Source organism: Hemibagrus wyckioides, linkage group LG04, assembly GCF_019097595.1.
Source record: "Hemibagrus wyckioides isolate EC202008001 linkage group LG04, SWU_Hwy_1.0, whole genome shotgun sequence".
Classification (NCBI taxonomy): Eukaryota; Metazoa; Chordata; class Actinopteri; order Siluriformes; family Bagridae; genus Hemibagrus; species Hemibagrus wyckioides.
The window spans coordinates 30721199-30745150 of NC_080713.1; the positions used below are offsets into that span (position 1 = coordinate 30721199).

The window sequence follows — 23952 nt, forward strand, 5'->3', positions numbered from 1 at the left end:
CTGGAACTAAGAGTCCAAACCCTGTTCCAGCATGACAATGTCCCTGTGCACAAAGCAGCTCCATGGAGACTTGGTGTTCATGTTTGAGTAGAAGAACTTGTGTCCTGTACAGAGCCCTGACCTCAACTCCACTGAACACTGACTGCACCCCAGACCTCCTCACCCAACATCAATGTCTGATCTCACTAATGCTCTTGTAGCTGAAAGAACACAAATCCACACAGCCACAATCTTACAACCAGTACAGGGGTCGGCAACCCACAGCTCTTTCATCCGTCTGGAGGCCCCCTGTAGCTTTAAAAAAAAAGAAAGAAAGGAAACAAATAAATCTTGTTTATTTGTTTTTTTTTCCCAATGGAATACATTTTATTTCCAAATTGTGGGTACTTTGGTTACATTAAAATAAAGTGTTTTGATATTTCTTTGCTCAAAATATGTGTCACTTGCTACATGCATTACCGGTGATGGGTAACAGGAAGCAACCATTGTGCTGCTACCGTTAAAAGGCCGAACACGGAGGGGGGGTTTCTGTGAGGCCGTGGTGGATAAACACTATCCACATGGTGTCAGTGGCTACTGATCGGCCACAGAGTATGACAGGAAGACATGAAGATGATGGTGTTTGCCAGAGATTTACAAAGAGGTACCTTTTCTCAATTCCACTCTTTGACAGAGTTAAAAAAAGCACACAATCAAATAAATTATGACTATTTACACTGTGCAATCATAACAACGCAAACTGCATTTGGGGAAAGATTCTGTGAGTTCAGTGAAGAAAAAACACTATCATTCCTTTTAATATCCTGAACATCGATCCATCCCTATTGAACATGGCTGCATTCACAGGCGTAAGTCAACCGTATCTTGAAACTGAACTGCCCGACATAGCCAATAAATATGTATGGTAAAAGCCTGACAGCTAATCTAAAAGAAGTAGTCCATCAGAAGGCCACTCTTGCTCAGAATCACAAATGGAGCGATACTGAAAACCAAAACCCGACAAACTTGTGTTTGAAATATGGAATGCCGTTCCTGACACTTATATTAACATGAAATATTATGCATTTGGAGTACTGTCTATCTTTGGATCCACATATTTATGCAAGCAGCCTTTTTCCAGTATGAACTACATAAAAAGCAAACATTGTTCACGCCTCATGGATGACTGCTTGTTATCCTGTATGAAGATCAACGTCATCTCTTACAACCCTGAAATAGATAAGCTCTGCAGTGATGTTCAGGAACAGAAATCACATTAATAATTAGCTATCATTCAATATGCTGTTATTTAGCAAATATATACTGGAATAATTAAACAAACTGGCCAATTATTATATTTGCTCTTTTTAATACGCTGCTACCATATGTTTATTTTTTTTTTTCAAAGTGGGCTGCTTTTTATATCATTTATTTTCCACAAATAAGGGAAGGACTTAAACACCCCTGCATTATTTATACTGTTTGAAAGTTACCGTACACGTTAATTTTTTTTTGTGTGTGTTCCTAAGAGTTTGGTGTTTTATTTGGTCACAAACAGTAATAAAATGTCACTCATTTTCTTTTTGTAGTTCTATAATTTCATAAATGCAACAAACTGGGTATAAAACTTTATATGCTGTGTTATCTTAATAATAAGATAATAACAATAATAATACATTTTATTTGAAGCGCCTTTCATGAAACTCAAGGTCACCTTACATCAAGTAGAATCAAAGATAAAATACAAAGCAGTACACATACAAAATCTAAATAAAAACAGAAAGACGGTTAACAGAAGTCTGAAAAGGCTTTCCTAAAGAGATAGGTTTTAAGAGTAGATTTAAAAGACGTGAGAGAAGTGATTTCACGGATAGACGGTGGGAGGGAATTCCAGAGGTGTGGTGCAGCCCAGCTGAAAGACCTGGAACCCATTGTGCATAAGCAGACAGAGGGAATAGCAAGTGAGTAAGATGAAGAGGATCTGAGTGACCGTGCAGGGGTGTAAACGTGGACCAGATCTGAGAGGTATGAGGGGGCAAGGTTATGTAATACTTTGAAGTTGAGGAGGAGAATCTTGTAATCGATGTGGAATTTAACGGGGAGCCAGTGTAATTGAAAGAGTAGGGGAGAAATGTGGTGGATGGAGGGAGTTTTTGTGATGATACGGGCAGCTGTGTTTTGGACCAACTGAAGTTTATGAAGGAGTTTAGAAGGTAAACCAAATAAGAGGGAATTACAATAGTCTATTCATGAGGTGACAAGAACGTGTAGCAAGTGTGGCTGTAGTGCTGGGGGTGAGAAAGGGGCGAAGGCGATTAATATTGCACAGATGAAAGTATGCAGACCAGGTAACGTTATTGAGCTTCAAATGACAGAGTGCTGTCCAGGACGACACCCAGACTCTTAACCTGGTGAGATGGGGTTATGATAGAGTTGCCTATTTTTATTGAGGGACTGGTGGTTTTAGTTAGATTGGTCTTTGTACCAACTAAACTTTCTGTTTTTCCTGAATTAAGTTAAAGGAAGTTGATTGATAGCCAGGCTTTGATTTCTTCTAGACAGTTTTGTAGTGAGGAGGAGGGAAGGAGACCATTTGGTTTGGAGGACAGGTAGAGCTGGGTGTCGTCCGCGTAGCAGTGAAAACTGATGCCATATTTCCTAAAGATGTGCCCTAGTGGAAGAAGGTAAATAGTGAAGAGGATGGGGCCCAAAACAGATCCTTGGGGTACACTGGTGACAGGAGATGAGAAAGAATTAAAATTTTTTGTTCTGAGAGGTAGGATGTGAACCAAGCAAGAGGGGTGTCTGAAATGCCAATTTGGTTTAATCTGTCTAAGAGAATTTTGTGAGAGATGGTATCGAAAGCTGTACTGTAATCGAGTAGGATGAGTATAGATAAAAGACCGGAGTCGGCTGCTATTAATAAGTCATTTGTGACTTTTACTACGGCTGTTTCTGTACTGTGCAGTGGGCGAAAACCTGACTGAAACTCTTCAAGAAGATTGTTTTTAGAGAGGTAAGTGTGGAGTTGAGGAATTTTTTAGAGAAATGACAGGTTAGAGATTGGACGGAAGTTGGCAGGGTTTTTGGGGTCTGTGCCAGGTTTTTTAAGCCTAGGAGTTATTACAGCTGCTTTAAAAGGTAATGGAACAGTGACTGAGGTAAGAGAAGAGTGCATTATATCTGTTATTAAATTAGATAGTACAGGTAGACAAGCTTATAGGTGCGAGTGTATCAAGTACATGCCAGAGTCCATTGTTATAGTAGGAAACCGGATCATCTGAGCTGTCCAGGGTGTAGTTTGATGTAATGATTTGATGTCTTAAATGTAATAAAAGCAGTGCTTCGCTGAATCCTGCGCATGGGTCTCATTACACCGTGTGCTGGCGTGCGCACACACACCACGGGCATCTGGGGTCGAGCCCCGCATAGGGCGGGGGTCCCAGACGTTACATTGCGACTTTTTATCTCACAATTCTGACTTTTTCTCAATATTGTGAGTTGCACAGTTCACATCTCAGTTTGAAATAGGAATTTTGTGTTAGCCACCTTTTTGAAATGCCAGAATTTGATATAACCCCATTCATGATATAACAATTTTCCTCTGCCCCTTAACATAAATCAAGGGAGAGTTCTGCTGATGTACTGCCAAGCCCCAGTGAAGTACGCTGTGGTCCAGTAAAAAAAATAATGATAAATCATTGTCTGATGATAGATATTACAGTACACTAACTTGAGAATAATTTTCCCTGATAATATTTCATCAGTCATGTCATATTTCTTTTACTGCTACCTTTCAGAATAATAATGTGATGCCAGATTTGTGAATAAAATATTGATCTAATCAGTTAGTATACAATTCTACTTTGTAGGAAGGAACATTTTCAAATGTCTGCTATTATTCGTCTGCGATGAAGCAGCACTTTTTATGTATGCAACTGTTAATGACTCTGTACTACAGGTAAAACATTTAATCATATAAAAACAAAGGGGACACTTTTTTGATTGGGGGCCATAATGTAAAGATATAAAATGCATTTAATGACCCCATTAATAGGGTTGAAGGGATGGAGTAGGTGAAGGGAAGAAGTTCTGTAAGACAACACAGAAAGCGTATTTGGGCTTAATAGGGTCACTTCCAACCTGCCAATAAACTCAAAAGTAGAAATTGAGGAATCTTAATGTTATTTATATTTTCACAATTACAGTAAGTATACTGACACTTTTTAGAGCCAGGTAGCATGCAAGCACAGACAAAAAGTCAGAACTGTGAGTTCATATCTCACAATTCTAAGAAAAAAAGTCAAAATCGTGAGATAAAAAGTCACAAGTGTTAAGTATTAAGTGGCGGAAATGGACTTCCATAGGAACAGTAAGATGTTAAGAAGAAAAAAAACTGGTTTTAGTTGCAATTTTCTTCATTTTACTTAAATGCAAAAATCAACTTGTACACATTCATAGTGTACTGAAAATAGTGAGATATAAAAATTAGCACTTGTATGACTTTCTTACAGGGGACGAGTTTAGAGTACAGCACTCTTTTTTTTCCCAATCCACTCTGTAATGAACAGTCATGGTGAGATAACTCTCTTTTGCCCGCGAGGTCCAACTATCTTTTTTTTAGAGCAAGGCTTTGTGCATTAGCCAATTCGTTTTCTATTTTTTTTGCTTGTCTTTTTGTAGAGGTCAGGAATTACCTTGGTGCCTAAAAAAAGTAGTAGTGTGGAGCACTTTTATAAAGTGTCAAAAGCCCACATCACTGATCACCAAAAACGGCTGCAAATCTTTAGCAATGAACACCCCTTCTGAATTTGTTATTTTTTTATGTTTCTCGGAACCAGTTGGGTATGAATGCTGGAAGGAATCAGCAGGGAACTGTTGCTTTTTGGATGACTGTGTTACCTGCTCTGCCATCCTGCTTCCAGACAGTGATATTGTGTGTAACAGTGCTTGCACACAGTGATTTTTGTTTCATCACCATCATAGTCAACAACAAATCCGAAATGTTCCCACACCACAGATTTGAAAGACGGCGGTGCTTTCTCGTATTTTTGCCTCGCTTCTCCACTCTCAGCGGAGAGTGAGCCCCAAGCCCAGCCTGCAGCTCAGAAGCCCACTGGAGCCACACCAGCCCCAGAAAAGCCATGCTTGGCTGAACCAACTGTGAGAGTGCCGTGCTCGGCTCATCCAGAATGAGAAAAAATGTCCTCGACTAAAAAAGGCTCTGTGGGTTCTAACGCAGTGCTGGAGCTGCCTGCACCGGACACTACACCAGTGCAGGGGGACAAGGCAAGGGACAAGGAACGAAACAGGCAAAAAACAGCAAAGGTCGAGGAACGGTAATCAGACAGTGATGACTATATTAAAGATTTTTTAAGAAACCCCAAATGGCAATGCAATGTTCCCTGACCGCATACAGTTTATTCACAATGTCAAGTATTTCAGAAGAGAAGTAGCTTTTATTGTTGTCGAAATCTGCTGTCTGAAGAAATTGAAAATGAGAGTGAGCAAAGAGTGTTTTTATCCTCTGTTTAGTTTTATCTATATTATTTATTTTAATGAATGGAGTTAATATTGCAAGTTTAAATATTAATGGTGCAAGAGACAAGAGAGCTAAGCTGTATGAACTTTTAAAGCAGGAGCGTATTGATGTTGTTATGCTGCAAGAAACCCACAATGATATCAGCAATGCTGCTGAATGGGTGAAGGAGTGGAATGGGTTGATGATTTTAAGTTATAACACATCACTCACTCGCAGTTTTATTCTTTGCTTTTATTCAGTTGGACAGATTTTAAATGGGAGGCTTTTATAAGTGAAAGCTTTTCATGAGAATGAGGTTTTAGTTTTTATCTGTGTGTACACTCCCTGTGTTTGCAGTGGAGAGGAAGAGTTTTTAGATACACTGAATAATGTTGTTGCTGACTGCAACACTACAGATATTTTAATTTTGTACAGTAGATAATTTGGATTGAAACTATGTACCGCGCTCCCTGGGATATTCCTCTTTAACGTGCACTTACTTTGCAACACAGTTGACAAGCTGATCCTGTAGATGAACAAAAACAAAGACTTTCCTACGTCTTGTGTTTTGTGCTTCATGGAAACATGGCTGTGTGATCTTATACCGGTCTCTGCGCTACAGCTGGGTGGATTTAATCTTTTTAGAGCGGACAGACACACAGAACTTTCTGGCCAAACAAAAGGTGGTGGAAACTATTTCTATTAACAACACTTGGTGCAACAATGTAAAATACCGTCTCAACTCTGTTCCCCGGACCAGGAGGCCTTCACCATTAACTGCAAGCCATTTTACTCACCCCATGAGTTCTCCTCATTCATCAGCTCCCTTATCAAGAAGACTCAGCAGAGGATGTATTTCCTGCGGCAGCTGAAGAAGTTTCTCCTCCCTGTGAAGATGTTGGTGAACTTCTACACTACCATCATCGAATCTATCCTCACATCCTCCATCACATTCTGGTTTGCTGCAGCTACAGCCAGGGACAAGGCCAAGCTGCAGCATGTCATCCACTCTGCTGAGAAGGTGATCAGCTACAGTCTCTCATTTCTCCAGAAGCTGTACCTCTCTAGAACCCAGAGACGTGCAACCAAGATTGCAGCCGACCCCCCTCTGCCACAAGAACAGTTTCTTCCCCACTGCAGTCAGACTACTGAACAGTGCCCCGCTTACCCCCAGGTGACCCCCCCCCCCTTCAAAAACTTACGGACAGTCATTTTCACATTCTAAATTGCACTACTTTTCATGCAAACACACTTCTGTACACAATATTTATTTCATTCTGGATTGTGTACATACTTCATATCTTTATATATGTTTGGACAGTCACTTTCACTTTTACGTTCTAAATTGCACTACTTCTCGTGCAAAGTAACTTTCTGTATGCAATATTTATTTAATTTATGCTAGTTTTTTTTCTAAAATTGGGTACACATTTCATGAAGATGTGAATTTTAACTGATATTTTAAATAACTTTCAGATTTTATCCTCTGCCAAGGTTAACTGGACAAAAAGTGAAGCCATTTTAGTTGGGGAGTGGGAAGGTGGGAAACTTTCACTACCAGGAGGCTTATTGTAGAAATAGGTGGTTTTAAATATTTGGTTGTCTACTTGCGGAACAAGCAGTTTTTAAACAAAAACTAGGAAGGCTCTGTATAGGATGTGAAGGGCAGACTGAGTAGGTAGCAGTGGCTAGTTCCAAAGATGGAAGATCGTCCTACAGGGGGCGAACACTGGTTATCAACAACCATGCGGCGTCATCCCCCTGGCAGTGCATATGGGACTGCGGTCCTTGCGTGTTGTCAATCAGCTCCTACACTGCTGGAGATCTGCATTAACATCAGAGGAGCATGTTCAGCTGATGGACTATCAAAACACAGAGACTGGTCCTGCAGAGAACGGACCCTCTCCCCAGCTGAACATCGCTCCTGACCTTGACGGGTGTGCAGACCCCTTCCTGGAGTGCTGGGGCAAAGGGGAGATGGACTTTGGGTCAGTGTCAGGGAAGCTGCTCTACAGAGCCTGTGTTAAGGTTCTAAATAAGAAAAAAATGAGTAAAAGTGTAGACACCCCATGGTGAAGTGTACTTGGTTTTAATAATGAGGTTAGACCAGAGTGGAGGGCACTGTACAAATCATCATTAACCAAAAAAGCTGCCGACCTGCAATGGAGGATTTTACATTGTATTATCTCTGTGAACTCATACATGTCCTGCACCACTCTGACATACTTCTCTGTTACTCCTGACTTCCTCATACAGTACCACAGCTCTTCTCTTGGCACCCTGTCATACACTTTCTCCGAGTCTACAAACACACAGTGCAACTCTCTCTGACCATCCCAATACTTCTCCATCAACATTCTCAGAGCAAAAATTGCATCTGTTGTGCTCTTTCTGGGCATGAAGCCATACTGCTGCTCACAAATTTCCACTTCTCACTCTCTAAAACCCTGTTAAACAAACTAGTTAAAAATTCCACTGCCGCCTCTCCTAGACACTTCCAGACCCCCACCAGGATGTCATCAGGACCAACTGCCTTTCCACATTTCATCCTCTTCAAAGACTTCCTGACTTCATCCTTTCTAATTTTATCTCCTTCCTGTTCCACAGAGTTCACCCCTTCTACTCTTTGTTCCCTCTCATTTTCCTCATTCATCAGCTCTTCAAAGTACTCCTTCCATCTCCTCTGTACACTCTCCTCACTTGTGAGCATCTTTCCATCTCTATCCTTAATAACTCTAACTTGCTGCACATCCTTCCCATCTTGATCCCTCTGCCTAGCTAACCTGTACAAGTCCTTCTCTCCATCTCTAGTGTCTAACTTAGTGTACAACTCATCATACACCTTCTGCTTGGCCTTAGACACCTCCCTCTTCACTCTGTGCTGTAACTCCTGTGTATTCCTGTCTATTCTCTTCAGTCCTGTCCATGTCCCACTTCTTCTTGGCTAACCTCTTCCTCTGAATACAATCCTGAACTTTCTCATTCCACCACCAAGTCTCCTTATCTTCTTTTCTCCTTCCAGATGACACACCCAGCACCTTTTCCCAGTCATCTGGCAGCACTAAATTCCTCACAACATCGCTCCTTTTTCAGCTTCCACCACTTGGTTTTCTTCTCCATCTCTATCTTTGACCTCTGCTTACAGACCATCAAATTCATCCTACACACCACCATCCTATGCTGTCTGGCTACACTCTCTCCCACTACCACTTAACAGTCACTAATCTCTTTCAGATTGCCTCTTCTACATAGGATGTAGTCTACCTGTGTGCTCCTACCTCCACTCTTGTCACTCTATGCTCCTCCCTCTTCTGAAAATAAGTGTGAACCACAGCCATGTCCATCCTCTTAGCAAAGTCCACTACCATCTGTCCTTCAAGGTTCCTTTCCTTAACTCCAAACTTGCCCATCACCTCCTCATCACCTGTGTTCCCCTCACCAACAGGTCCATTAAAATCTGCTCCTATCACCACTCTCTCCCCTGTGGGAATACTCTCTATCACCTCATCTAATTCACTCCAGAATCTCTCTTTCTCCTCTAACTCACAACCTACCTGTGGGGCATAACCACTAACAACATTCAACATCACCCCTTCAACCTCTAACTTCAGACTCCTCACCTTGTCTGACACTCTCATCACCTCCAGAACATTCCTCACAAACTCCTCCTTCAGGACCACACCTACCCCATTTCTCTTACTATCCACCCCATAATAAAACAGCTTGAATCCTGCTCCTATACTACGAGCCTTGCTACCCTTCCCCCTGGTCTCCTGTACACACAGTATATCCACCTTCCTTCTCTCCATCATATCAGCCACCATCATCTCTACCTTTCCCTGTCATAGTACCAACATTCAGAGTTCCTATTCTCAGTCCTACACTCTTACCTTTCCTCTTCTCTCTCTGTCTCCGCACTCTCCTTCCTCCTCTACTTCTTCGACCAACAGTAGCCCAATTTCCACCAGCGCCCTGTAGGTCAATGGCGCCGATGGCGGTCGTTGTTAAGCCTCGACCGATCCGGTATGAAATTCAGAGTACTGATGATTCTCATGTTTAAATTTGGCAATGTTTTGCGCCGGATGCCCTTCCTGACGCAGCCCTCTCTATTTATCCGGGCTTGGGACCGGCACAGAAGTCATTGGACTCTGACCCCCATGGCAAGATTTTTTGGTCTTTTTCAGTTTTGCTGAGGACATCAGGGTATGTGTCATGTGACTGTCAGGAACAATTTGCTGATAAATAACAGAAGCCATGTGAATGGAAATCTGACAATAATAAATCATAAATCTAGTCAGTAAAAATGTGTTAAATCAGTTAACTCGACTCAACAGTTAACATGCTGCTTATGTCCATTTAAAATGATTTATTAAATATGACTGTTCAATATTGATATTTTCTTAAGAGCTCACACAAAAATAGCTTATTCAGCTGGTTTAGTTTATGGTAATAAGCTGTATAAATAAATGTTACTAAAAATATAATTTGAGCTGAGTTGAACATTAACTTAACTGATAATTACCTATATGCAGTGACTGACACAAATTTTTACATTTTATTTCTATTTACTTCTGCGTCACAAATAAACACCACAGCGGCTGCCAATAATACCAGAGAAATGTGTTAGTGTTCTTACTTCAGTCATTTCTACATCCTTTCTTTCTCATGTTGGACTAAACTCTGTTTCCTTTTCTGCAGACTATGTAAGAGTGTAAGAGGGAAATCCTGTGCTGATTTGTCTTCAGCTCTCTGTACAAATCCATCACACATCAGAGAGCTGGATCTGAGATGGTGTGAACTGGGAGACTCAGGAGTGGAGAAGCTCTGTGATCTACTGAAGAAACACGAGTGTAAACTGGAGACACTGCGGTGAGTAACTCAGTGATGTGATGAAACAGCTTTCTAATAAAAATCACTAACCAGAACAAAGCTCTTCCCAGTCCTAGCTAGTAATGTCTAACTAACGTGTCTAACTTGCTCTCTAGATTAGATTTATTATCAGTAATAAAGATTAAATAAAGATTTATTTGAACTCTGGTGATGAGGAGGATGTGGGATTAGGAACAAGTAGTGAGAGGTATACAGTAGTTATAGCAGTGAGGTGCTTTGCTCTACTGGGAAGTGGATTTCAGTAGGAAGTGAATCAAGTGTGAGATTTATTTGAACTCAGTGATGTGATGAAACTTAAATAATCTTTATAATGATGCAGGATTATACTTTAGAGTTGTTTTTCACAGACCATATACACATCTTTGCACAATGCAGATAAATACTTTAGCAGTCCAAAGACATGCTTCTCTAAAGTAGTATGTGATTGCGTGAGTGAATGAGTGTGTGTGTGTGCCCTGCGATGGGTTGGCACTCCGTCCAGGGTGTATCCTGCCTTGATGTCCGATGACGCCTGAGATGGGCACAGGCTCCCCGTGACCCAAGTATAGATCGGATAAGCGCTACAGACAATGAAATCAAATGAAATGAAATTTTCCACACATGCCTTCATCTTTATTTAGTTCTGTGAAGTAAAGAAACTAAATTCTTTTCATTCTGCAGGTTATATAACTGCAGAATAACAGATAGAGGCTGTGCTGCTCTGACTGAGGCTCTGAAGATAAACTCACATCTGAAAGAGTTGAATCTGAGAGGGAATAAACTGGAAAATTCAGTCAGAGATCTGGAGGAGATACTGAAGCGTTCAGGAGGAGAGCTAATGTAAGTAACCTGAACACACAGAGTGTTAGAGTGCAGTGTGAGAGTAATGTAAATGATCAAATCAGCCTAAACTTTACAGACAATAAAGGATCTTGAATTAAACCCCAACAGTAACTCATAACCACATGTTAATAACTTCTTGTGGATCAGATTTAACAGAAGTGAACTTTGACCTGATCTGTTTCTGTTCTACAGAAAACCCACTGCACTAATCTGATCATTCATGATTATTCTACTTTTATCTCATATTTCTTGTGTTTATTCAGTTAAACTAAATGTGATCAAATAAATGGATAAGAGAAATGACACAGGGTACAGTGTTGAACATTTTTCTGGTTTGATTTTACAGATATTAATAAATCCACACGCTGATCCATTTCTTCACTGGTGATAACTGACCTGATAAACAGCTCTCTCTGGAAGCTGAGTTCTCTGTACACTAGAAGGAACAAAGACACAGAACAGAGAGGAAGCAGTGTGTACAGTAATGGAGGGAGCAGTGTGTACAGTAATGTAAGGAGCAGTGTGTACAGTAATGGAGGGAGCAGTGTGTACAGTAATGTATGGAGCAGTGTGTACAGTAATGTATGGAGCAGTGTGTACAGTAATGTATGGAGCAGTGTGTACAGTAATGTAGGGAGCAGTGTGTACAGTAATGTAGGGAGCAGTGTGTACAGTAATGTAGGAAGCAGTGTGTACAGTAATGTATGGAGCAGTGTGTACAGTAATGTATGGAGCAGTGTGTACAGTAATGTAGGAAGCAGTGTGTACAGTAATGTAGGGTGCAGTGTGTACAGTAATGTAAGGAGCAGTGTGTACAGTAATGTAGGGTGCAGTGTGTACAGTAATGTAAGGAGCAGTGTGTACAGTAATGTAGGGTGCAGTGTGTACAGTAATGTAAGGAGCAGTGTGTACAGTAATGTAGGAAGCAGTGTGTACAGTAATGTAGGGTGCAGTGTGTACAGTAATGTAAGGAGCAGTGTGTACAGTAATGTAGGGTGCAGTGTGTACAGTAATGTAAGGAGCAGTGTGTACAGTAATGTAGGAAGCAGTGTGTACAGTAATGTAGGGAGCAGTGTGTACAGTAATGTAAGGAGCAGTGTGTACAGTAATGTAAGGAGCAGTGTGTACAGTAATGTAGGGAGCAGCGTGTACAGTAATGTAGGGAGCAGTGTGTACAGTAATGTAGGAAGCAGCGTGTACAGTAATGTAGGGAGCAGTGTGTACAGTAATGTAGGAAGCAGTGTGTACAGTAATGTAGGGTGCAGTGTGTACAGTAATGTAAGGAGCAGTGTGTACAGTAATGTAGGGTGCAGTGTGTACAGTAATGTAAGGAGCAGTGTGTACAGTAATGTAGGGAGCAGCGTGTACAGTAATGTAGGGAGCAGTGTGTACAGTAATGTAGGAAGCAGTGTGTACAGTAATGTAGGGTGCAGTGTGTACAGTAATGTAAGGAGCAGTGTGTACAGTAATGTAGGGTGCAGTGTGTACAGTAATGTAAGGAGCAGTGTGTACAGTAATGTAGGAAGCAGTGTGTACAGTAATGTAGGGAGCAGTGTGTACAGTAATGTAAGGAGCAGTGTGTACAGTAATGTAGGGAGCAGTGTGTACAGTAATGTAGGAAGCAGTGTGTACAGTAATGTAGGGTGCAGTGTGTACAGTAATGTAAGGAGCAGTGTGTACAGTAATGTAGGGTGCAGTGTGTACAGTAATGTAAGGAGCAGTGTGTACAGTAATGTAGGAAGCAGTGTGTACAGTAATGTAGGGAGCAGTGTGTACAGTAATGTAAGGAGCAGTGTGTACAGTAATGTAGGGAGCAGCGTGTACAGTAATGTAAGGAGCAGTGTGTACAGTAATGTAGGGAGCAGTGTGTACAGTAATGTAGGAAGCAGTGTGTACAGTAATGTAGAGAGCAGTGTGTACAGTAATGTAGAGAGCAGTGTGTACAGTAATGTAAGGAGCAGTGTGTACAGTAATGTAGGGAGCAGTGTGTAAACTAATGTAGGACGCAGTGTGTACAGTAATGTAGGGAGCAGTGTGTACAGTAATGTAGGACGCAGTGTGTACAGTAATGTAGGAAGCAGTGTGTACAGTAATGTAAGGAGCAGTGTGTACAGTAATGTAGGGTGCAGTGTGTACAGTAATGTAGAGAGCAGTGTGTACAGTAATGTAAGGAGCAGTGTGTACAGTAATGTAGGGAGCAGTGTGTAAATTAATGTAGGACGCAGTGTGTACAGTAATGTAGGGAGCAGTGTGTACAGTAATGTAGGAAGCAGTGTGTACAGTAATGTAGGGAGCAGTGTGTACAGTAATGTAGGACGCAGTGTGTACAGTAATGTAGGGAGCAGTGTGTACAGTAATGTAGGAAGCAGTGTGTACAGTAATGTAAGGAGCAGTGTGTACAGTAATGTAGGGAGCAGTGTGTACAGTAATGTAGGAAGCAGTGTGTACAGTAATGTAGAGAGCAGTGTGTACAGTAATGTATGGAGCAGTGTGTAAATTAATGTAGGACGCAGTGTGTACAGTAATGTAGGGAGCAGTGTGTACAGTAATGGAGGGAGCAGTGTGTACAGTAATGTAGGGAGCAGTGTGTACAGTAATGTAGGACGCAGTGTGTACAGTAATGTAGGGAGCATTGTGTACAGTAATGTAGGAAGCAGTGTGTACAGTAATGTAGAGAGCAGTGTGTACAGTAATGTATGGAGCAGTGTGTAAATTAATGTAGGACGCAGTGTGTACAGTAATGTAGGGAGCAGTGTGTACAGTAATGTATGGAGCAGTGTGTACAGTAATGTAGGAAGCAGTGTGTACAGTAATGTAGGGAGCAGTGTGTACAGTAATGTATGGAGCAGTGTGTACAGTAATGTATGGAGCAGTGTGTACAGTAATGTAGGAAGCAGTGTGTACAGTAATGTAGGGAGCAGTGTGTACAGTAATGTATGGAGCAGTGTGTACAGTAATGTATGGAGCAGTGTGTACAGTAATGTATGGAGCAGTGTGTACAGTAATGTAGGACGCAGTGTGTACAGTAATGTATGGAGCAGTGTGTACAGTAATGTATGGAGCAGTGTGTACAGTAATGTATGGAGCAGTGTGTACAGTAATGTAGGGTGCAGTGTGTACAGTAATGTAGGGAGCAGTGTGTACAGTAATGTATGGAGCAGTGTGTACAGTAATGTAGGAAGCAGTGTGTACAGTAATGTAGGGAGCAGTGTGTACAGTAATGTAGGGAGCATTGTGTACAGTAATGTAGGAAGCAGTGTGTACAGTAATGTAGGAAGCAGTGTGTACAGTAATGTATGGAGCAGTGTGTCCAGTAATGTAGGGAGCAGTGTGTACAGTAATGTAGGGAGCAGTGTGTACAGTAATGGAGGGAGCAGTGTGTACAGTAATGTATGGAGCATTGTGTACAGTAATGTATGGAGCAGTGTGTCCAGTAATGTAGGGAGCAGTGTGTACAGTAATGTAGGGAGCAGTGTGTACAGTAATGTAGGGAGCAGTGTGTACAGTAATGTAGGGAGCAGTGTGTACAGTAATGTATGCAGCAGTGTGTACAGTAATGTAGGGAGCAGTGTGTACAGTAATGTAGGACGCAGTGTGTACAGTAATGTATGGAGCAGTGTGTACAGTAATGTAGGACGCAGTGTGTACACTAATGTACGGAGCAGTGTGTACAGTAATGTATGGAGCAGTGTGTACAGTAATGTAGGGAGCAGTGTGTACAGTAATGTATGGAGCAGTGTGTACACTAATGTATGGAGCAGTGTGTACAGTAATGTAGGAAGCAGTGTGTACAGTAATGTAGGGAGCAGTGTGTACAGTAATGTAAGGAGCAGTGTGTACAGTAATGTAGGACGCAGTGTGTACAGTAATGTAGGACGCAGTGTGTACAGTAATGTAGGACGCAGTGTGTACAGTAATGTATGGAGCAGTGTGTACAGTAATGTAGGACGCAGTGTGTACACTAATGTATGGAGCAGTGTGTACAGTAATGTAGGAAGCAGTGTGTACAGTAATGTAGGGAGCAGTGTGTACAGTAATGTATGGAGCAGTGTGTACAGTAATGTATGGAGCAGTGTGTACAGTAATGTAGGAAGCAGTGTGTACAGTAATGTATGCAGCAGTCTGTACAGTAATGTAGGGAGCAGTGTGTACAGTAATGTAGGGAGCAGTGTGTACAGTAATGTATGGAGCAGTGTGTACAGTAATGTATGGTACAGTGTGTACAGTAATGTAGGGAGCAGTGTGTACAGTAATGTAGGGAGCAGTGTGTACAGTAATGTATGGAGCAGTGTGTACAGTAATGTAGGAAGCAGTGTGTACAGTAATGTATGCAGCAGTGTGTACAGTAATGTAGGGAGCAGTGTGTACAGTAATGTAGGGAGCAGTGTGTACAGTAATGTATGGAGCAGTGTGTACAGTAATGTAGGAAGCAGTGTGTACAGTAATGTATGCAGCAGTGTGTACAGTAATGTATGCAGCAGTGTGTACAGTAATGTATGGAGCAGTGTGTACAGTAATGTAGGACGCAGTGTGTACAGTAATGTAAGGAGCAGTGTGTACAGTAATGTATGGAGCAGTGTGTACAGTAATGTAGGACGCAGTGTGTTCAGTAATGTATGGAGCAGTGTGTACAGTAATGTAAGGAGCAGTGTGTACAGTAATGTAGGACGCAGTGTGTTCAGTAATGTATGGAGCAGTGTGTACAGTAATGTAAGGAGCAGTGTGGACAGTAATGTATGGAGCAGTGTGTACAGTAATGTAGGGAGCAGTGTGTACAGAAATGTAAGGAGCAGTGTGTACAGTAATGTATGGAGCAGTGTGTACAGTAATGTAGGGAGCAGTGTGTACAGTAATGTAAGGAGCAGTGTGTACATTAATGTAGGACGCAGTGTGTACAGTAATGTAGGGAGCAGTGTGTACAGTATTGGAGGGAGCAGTGTGTACAGTAATGTTGGAAGCAGTGTGTACAGTAATGTAGGGTGCAGTGTGTACAGTAATGTAGGGAGCAGTGTGTACATTAATGTAGGACGCAGTGTGTACAGTAATGTAGGGAGCAGTGTGTACAGTAATGGAGGGAGCAGTGTGTACAGTAATGTATGGAGCAGTGTGTACAGTAATGTATGGAGAAGCGTGTACAGTAATGTAGGGAGCAGTGTGTACAGTAATGTAAGGAGCAGTGTGTACAGTAATGGAGGGGGCAGTGTGTACAGTAATGTATGGAGCAGTGTGTACAGTAATGTATGGAGCAGTGTGTACAGTAATGTAAGGAGCAGTGTGTACAGTAATGTATGGAGCAGTGTGTACAGTAATGTATGGAGCAGTGTGTACAGTAATGTATGGAGCAGTGTGTACAGTAATGTAGGGAGCAGTGTGTACAGTAATGTAAGGAGCAGTGTGTACAGTAATGTAAGGAGCAGTGTGTACAGTAATGTAGGGAGCAGTGTGTACAGTAATGTAGGGAGCAGTGTGTACAGTAATGGAGGGAGCAGTGTGTACAGTAATGTAAGGAGCAGTGTGTACAGTAATGTATGGAGCAGTGTGTACAGTAATGTAGGGAGCAGTGTGTACAGTAATGTATGGAGCAGTATGTACAGTAATGTAGGGAGCAAAGTTTACAGTAATGTATGGAGCAGTGTGTACAGTAATGTAGGGAGCAGTGTGTACAGTAATGTAGGGAGCAGCGTGTACAGTAATGTAGGACACAGTGTGTACAATAATGTAGGGTGCAGTGTGTACAGTAATGTAGGAATCAGTGTGTACAGTAATGTAAGGAGCAGTGTGTACAGTAATGTAGGAATCAGTGTGTACAGTAATGTAAGGAGCAGTGTGTACAGTAATGTAGGAATCAGTGTGTACAGTAATGTAGGAAGCAGTGTGTACAGTAATGTATGGAGCAGTGTGTACAGTAATGTAGGAAGCAGTGTGTACAGTAATGTAGGAAGCAGTGTGTACAGTAATGTAGGGAGCAGTGTGTACAATAATGTAGGGTGCAGTGTGTACAGTAATGTATGGTACAGTGTGTACAGTAATGTAAGGAGCAGTGTGTACAGTAATGTAGGAATCAGTGTGTACAGTAATGTATGGAGCAGTGTGTACAGTAATGTAGGGAGCAGTGTGTACATTAATGTAGGGAGCAGTGTGTACATTAATGTAGGACACAGTGTGTACAATAATGTAGGGTGCAGTGTGTACAGTAATGTAAGGAGCAGTGTGTACAGTAATGTATGGAGCAGTGTGTACAGTAATGTAGGGAGCAGTGTGTACAGTAATGTAAGGAGCAGTGTGTACAGTAATGTAAGGAGCAGTGTGTACATTAATGTAGGGAGCAGTGTGTACAGTAATGTAGGGAGCAGTGTGTACAGTAATGTAGGGTGCAGTGTGTACAGTAATGTAGGGTGCAGTGTGTACAGTAATGTATGGAGCAGTGTGTACAGTAATGTAAGGAGCAGTGTGTACAGTAATGTAAGGAGCAGTGTGTACAGTAATGTATGGAGCAGTGTGTACAGTAATGTAGGACGCAGTGTGTACAGTAATGTAAGGAGCAGTGTGTACAGTAATGTATGGAGCAGTGTGTACAGTAATGTAGGACGCAGTGTGTTCAGTAATGTATGGAGCAGTGTGTACAGTAATGTAAGGAGCAGTGTGGACAGTAATGTATGGAGCAGTGTGTACAGTAATGTAGGGAGCAGTGTGTACAGAAATGTAAGGAGCAGTGTGTACAGTAATGTATGGAGCAGTGTGTACAGTAATGTAGGGAGCAGTGTGTACAGTAATGTAAGGAGCAGTGTGTACAGTAATGTAGGGAGCAGTGTGTACAGTAATGTAAGGAGCAGTGTGTACATTAATGTAGGACGCAGTGTGTACAGTAATGTAGGGAGCAGTGTGTACAGTATTGGAGGGAGCAGTGTGTACAGTAATGTTGGAAGCAGTGTGTACAGTAATGTAGGGAGCAGTGTGTACAGTAATGTAGGGAGCAGTGTGTACATTAATGTAGGACGCAGTGTGTACAGTAATGTAGGGAGCAGTGTGTACAGTAATGGAGGGAGCAGTGTGTACAGTAATGTATGGAGCAGTGTGTACAGTAATGTATGGAGAAGCGTGTACAGTAATGTAGGGAGCAGTGTGTACAGTAATGTAAGGAGCAGTGTGTACAGTAATGTAAGGAGCAGTGTGTACAGTAATGGAGGGAGCAGTGTGTACAGTAATGTATGGAGCAGTGTGTACAGTAATGTATGGAGCAGTGTGTACAGTAATGTAGGGAGCAGTGTGTACAGTAATGTAAGGAGCAGTGTGTACAGTAATGTAAGGAGCAGTGTGTACAGTAATGGAGGGAGCAGTGTGTACAGTAATGTAAGGAGCAGTGTGTACAGTAATGTAGGGAGCAGTGTGTACAGTAATGTAAGGAGCAGTGTGTACAGTAATGTATGGAGCAGTGTGTACAGTAATGTAGGGAGCAGTGTGTACAGTAATGTATGGAGCAGTGTTTACAGTAATGTAAGGAGCAGTGTGTACAGTAATGTAGGAATCAGTGTGTACAGTAATGTATGGAGCAGTGTGTACAGTAATGTAGGAATCAGTGTGTACAGTAATGTATGGAGCAGTGTGTACAGTAATGTAGGAATCAGTGTGTACAGTAATGTAGGAAGCAGTGTGTACAGTAATATATGGAGCAGTGTGTACAGTAATGTATGGAGCAGTGTGTACAGTAATGTATGGAGCAGTGTGTACAGTAATGTAGGAAGCAGTGTGTACAGTAATGTATGGAGCAGTGTGTACAGTAATGTAGGACACAGTGTGTACAATAATGTAGGGTGCAGTGTGTACAGTAATGTAGGAATCAGTGTGTACAGTAATGTAAGGAGCAGTGTGTACAGTAATGTAGGAATCAGTGTGTACAGTAATGTAGGAAGCAGTGTGTACAGTAATGTATGGAGCAGTGTGTACAGTAATGTAGGACACAGTGTGTACAATAATGTATGGAGCAGTGTGTACAGTAATGTAGGACACAGTGTGTACAATAATGTAAGGAGCAGTGTGTACAGTAATGTAGGACACAGTGTGTACAATAATGTAGGGTGCAGTGTGTACAGTAATGTAAGGAGCAGTGTGTACAGTAATGTAGGAATCAGTGTGTACAGTAATGTAGGAAGCAGTGTGTACAGTAATGTATGGAGCAGTGTGTACAGTAATGTATGGAGCAGTGTGTACAGTAATGTAGGAAGCAGTGTGTACAGTAATGTAGGACACAGTGTGTACAATAATGTAGGGTGCAGTGTGTACAGTAATGTATGGTACAGTGTGTACAGTAATGTAAGGAGCAGTGTGTACAGTAATGTAGGAATCAGTGTGTACAGTAATGTATGGAGCAGTGTGTACAGTAATGTAGGGAGCAGTGTGTACATTAATGTAGGACACAGTGTGTACAATAATGTAGGGTGCAGTGTGTACAGTAATGTAAGGAGCAGTGTGTACAGTAATGTATGGAGCAGTGTGTACAGTAATGTAAGGAGCAGTGTGTACAGTAATGTAAGGAGCAGTGTGTACAGTAATGTAGGGAGCAGTGTGTACAGTAATGTAAGGAGCAGTGTGTACAGTAATGTATGGAGCAGTGTGTACAGTAATGTATGGAGCAGTGTGTACAGTAATGTATGGAGCAGTGTGTACAGTAATGTAGGAAGCAGTGTGTACAGTAATGTAGGACACAGTGTGTACAATAATGTAGGGTGCAGTGTGTACAGTAATGTAAGGAGCAGTGTGTACAGTAATGTAGGAATCAGTGTGTACAGTAATGTATGGAGCAGTGTGTACAGTAATGTAGGACACAGTGTGTACAATAATGTAGGGTGCAGTGTGTACAGTAATGTAGGAATCAGTGTGTACAGTAATGTAAGGAGCAGTGTGTACAGTAATGTAGGAATCAGTGTGTACAGTAATGTAGGAAGCAGTGTGTACAGTAATGTATGGAGCAGTGTGTACAGTAATGTATGGAGCAGTGTGTACAGTAATGTAGGAAGCAGTGTGTACAGTAATGTATGGAGCAGTGTGTACAGTAATGTAGGACACAGTGTGTACAATAATGTAGGGTGCAGTGTGTACAGTAATGTAGGAATCAGTGTGTACAGTAATGTAAGGAGCAGTGTGTACAGTAATGTAGGAATCAGTGTGTACAGTAATGTAGGAAGCAGTGTGTACAGTAATGTATGGAGCAGTGTGTACAGTAATGTAGGACACAGTGTGTACAATAATGTAGGGTGCAGTGTGTACAGTAATGTAGGAATCAGTGTGTACAGTAATGTAAGGAGCAGTGTGTACAGTAATGTAGGAATCAGTGTGTACAGTAATGTAGGAAGCAGTGTGTACAGTAATGTATGGAGCAGTGTGTACAGTAATGTAGGACACAGTGTGTACAATAATGTAGGGTGCAGTGTGTACAGTAATGTAGGAATCAGTGTGTACAGTAATGTAAGGAGCAGTGTGTACAGTAATGTAGGAATCAGTGTGTACAGTAATGTAGGAAGCAGTGTGTACAGTAATGTATGGAGCAGTGTGTACAGTAATGTATGGAGCAGTGTGTACAGTAATGTAGGAAGCAGTGTGTACAGTAATGTAGGGTGCAGTGTGTACAGTAATGTATGGTACAGTGTGTACAGTAATGTAAGGAGCAGTGTGTACAGTAATGTATGGAGCAGTGTGTACAGTAATGTAGGGTGCAGTGTGTACAGTAATGTAGGAATCAGTGTGTACAGTAATGTAAGGAGCAGTGTGTACAGTAATGTAGGAATCAGTGTGTACAGTAATGTAGGAAGCAGTGTGTACAGTAATGTATGGAGCAGTGTGTACAGTAATGTATGGAGCAGTGTGTACAGTAATGTAGGAAGCAGTGTGTACAGTAATGTAGGACACAGTGTGTACAATAATGTAGGGTGCAGTGTGTACAGTAATGTATGGTACAGTGTGTACAGTAATGTAAGGAGCAGTGTGTACAGTAATGTAGGAATCAGTGTGTACAGTAATGTATGGAGCAGTGTGTACAGTAATGTAGGGAGCAGTGTGTACATTAATGTAGGGAGCAGTGTGTACATTAATGTAGGACACAGTGTGTACAATAATGTAGGGTGCAGTGTGTACAGTAATGTAAGGAGCAGTGTGTACAGTAATGTATGGAGCAGTGTGTACAGTAATGTAAGGAGCAGTGTGTACAGTAATGTAAGGAGCAGTGTGTACAGTAATGTAGGGAGCAGTGTGTACAGTAATGTAAGGAGCAGTGTGTACAGTAATGTATGGAGCAGTGTGTACAGTAATGTATGGAGCAGTGTGTACAGTAATGTATGGAGCAGTGTGTACAGTAATGTAGGAAGCAGTGTGTACAGTAATGTAGGACACAGTGTGTACAATAATGTAGGGTGCAGTGTGTACAGTAATGTATGGTACAGTGTGTACAGTAATGTAAGGAGCAGTGTGTACAGTAATGTAGGAATCAGTGTGTACAGTAATGTATGGAGCAGTGTGTACAGTAATGTAGGGAGCAGTGTGTACATTAATGTAGGGAGCAGTGTGTACATTAATGTAGGACACAGTGTGTACAATAATGTAGGGTGCAGTGTGTACAGTAATGTAAGGAGCAGTGTGTACAGTAATGTATGGAGCAGTGTGTACAGTAATGTAAGGAGCAGTGTGTACAGTAATGTAAGGAGCAGTGTGTACAGTAATGTAGGGAGCAGTGTGTACAGTAATGTAAGGAGCAGTGTGTACAGTAATGTAGGGAGCAGTGTGTACAGTAATGTAAGGAGCAGTGTGTACAGTAATGTAAGGAGCAGTGTGTACAGTAATGTAGGGAGCAGTGTGTACAGTAATGTAAGGAGCAGTGTGTACAGTAATGTAAGGAGCAGTGTGTACATTAATGTAGGGAGCAGTGTGTACAGTAATGTAGGGAGCAGTGTGTACAGTAATGTAGGGAGCAGTGTGTACAGTAATGTAGGGAGCAGTGTGTACAGTAATGTAGGGAGCAGTGTGTACAGTAATGTAAGGAGCAGTGTGTACAGTAATGTAAGGAGCAGTGTGTACAGTAATGTATGGAGCAGTGTGTACAGTAATGTAGGGAGCAGTGTGTACAGTAATGTAGGGAGCAGTGTGTACAGTAATGTAGGGAGCAGTGTGTACAGTAATGTAAGGAGCAGTGTGTACAGTAATGTAGGAAGCAGTGTGTACAGTAATGTAGGGAGCAGTGTGTACAGTAATGTAGGGAGCAGTGTGTACAGTGATGTAGGGAGCAGTGTGTACATTAATGTAGGGAGCAGTGTGTACAGTAATGGAGGGAGCAGTGTGTACATTAATGTAGGGTGCAGTGTGTACAGTAATGTCCACTCACAGCATGCATGATGAATTCTCCTTTTAAAAATACTCATTATTAAACAATCATTTCATACTGAATGTTATTTATTAATTTAGCCTTTGTGTTTGGATTATCTTTTGTTGTGTTTGAATTAGCTCATCTTAAAGATTGGGACCTTCTAACTATAAGCTAAAATGAATGACAGTAGAATGGAAACTGACCCAATAGCCAAAGTTTTCTGATCAGGATTACTACATCCACACAGTAAGGTAAACAAACAACTTCTCATTAAGTCAACAGGAAGAAATAAGTTAACACGATTGTTAGATTTTACAGTGAAAGTAACTTACATTTGCAGAAAAGAATAAGCTCAGAGAAATGAGCCAGCAGAAGTTGGACGACACAGAAGGACCGCTCAAGGTCTGAACACAGTGAAAGGACTGCCCAGAGCACAGACTCAGTGGAGAGGAGCTAGCGGTCAAGTGTGGAGTATTTCATGTCAAGACCAATGCCACATACACAATATCCAAACACAAATCAAGCTACCAAAAAAAGAAAAGAGAGAGAGAAGTGGAGAGGAAAAGAAAACAACTTTAACAGCAACATTGTGTTTTTTTAAGATAATTGCTGTTAGGAGAAACAAAATGTTTCTAGTCTGGTGATTAACATTCTTATCTCACTGTCACTATAAACCTTGAAATAATATGTTTGCAAAGCTGAGGTAACTTTTAGAGATGAAATTTATGTTGATGTTAATCACTGGCTTTGAAACATATTGATTCTCTTATCAGCCTTACATACGCAAATGCAAACTACCACATGCGCTATCAGTCATGATGTTCCACACAACACAACATGTTCTCTCCTGCTCTCTTGTGATAAAAACTTGTGAGAAGTAGTTTCCCTTCATTTTGTTTGCCCAGGCTAGATTTTTTTTAATGCTTCTGTTGAATCACAATTCAAAAGCAGTGTCTAATTTTCTTTAGTCAATTTTCAGTGCATTTTTATTTATTATTTCTTTTGTCAGTTTTCAGTTATTTCAGTGACCTTTGTGGGCTTTTCTTTCTTTAATGGGACTTGTGTGTACATAAGACCTCTTTCTCAACTGGATGTTTATGGGAAGGTTAATACAATTTCATAAAAAATATTTTTTATTTTTCATGTTTTATTTTTTATGTTTCTATACAGACACTCAGAGTTATATCTAGTATGTCTGATTATAACATCTTATTGTTGTCAAATGTATTATTCAAGGTGTGACCTGAATATCACCTGATGAATTTGTTCTTTGACAGCTTGTTTTCTGCTACATTTGATGGAACCTGTCTTCTGTCCGAGGTGAGAAGTTACAGAAACCACGAGCTCATTCAGGGGTATGTGACAAACATCACAACAGCTGCCAGAGATA

The 23952-nt window shown here is 41.3% G+C and overlaps 1 protein-coding gene across 4 annotated transcripts in view; it reads left to right on the forward strand.

Annotated features, from left to right (window-relative positions):
- The window catches only part of LOC131351774 (NACHT, LRR and PYD domains-containing protein 12-like), a 23004-nt gene extending 22722 nt beyond the window's left edge, over nt 1-282 (forward strand). For all 4 annotated transcript variants that reach the window (XM_058387353.1, XM_058387355.1, XM_058387356.1 and 1 more), the window contains one exon: nt 1-282. This exon is cut by the window's left edge and continues 203 nt beyond it. The gene's annotated coding sequence lies outside the window, so the exon portion shown is untranslated.
- The last annotated feature ends 23670 nt before the right edge of the window (nt 283-23952 follow it).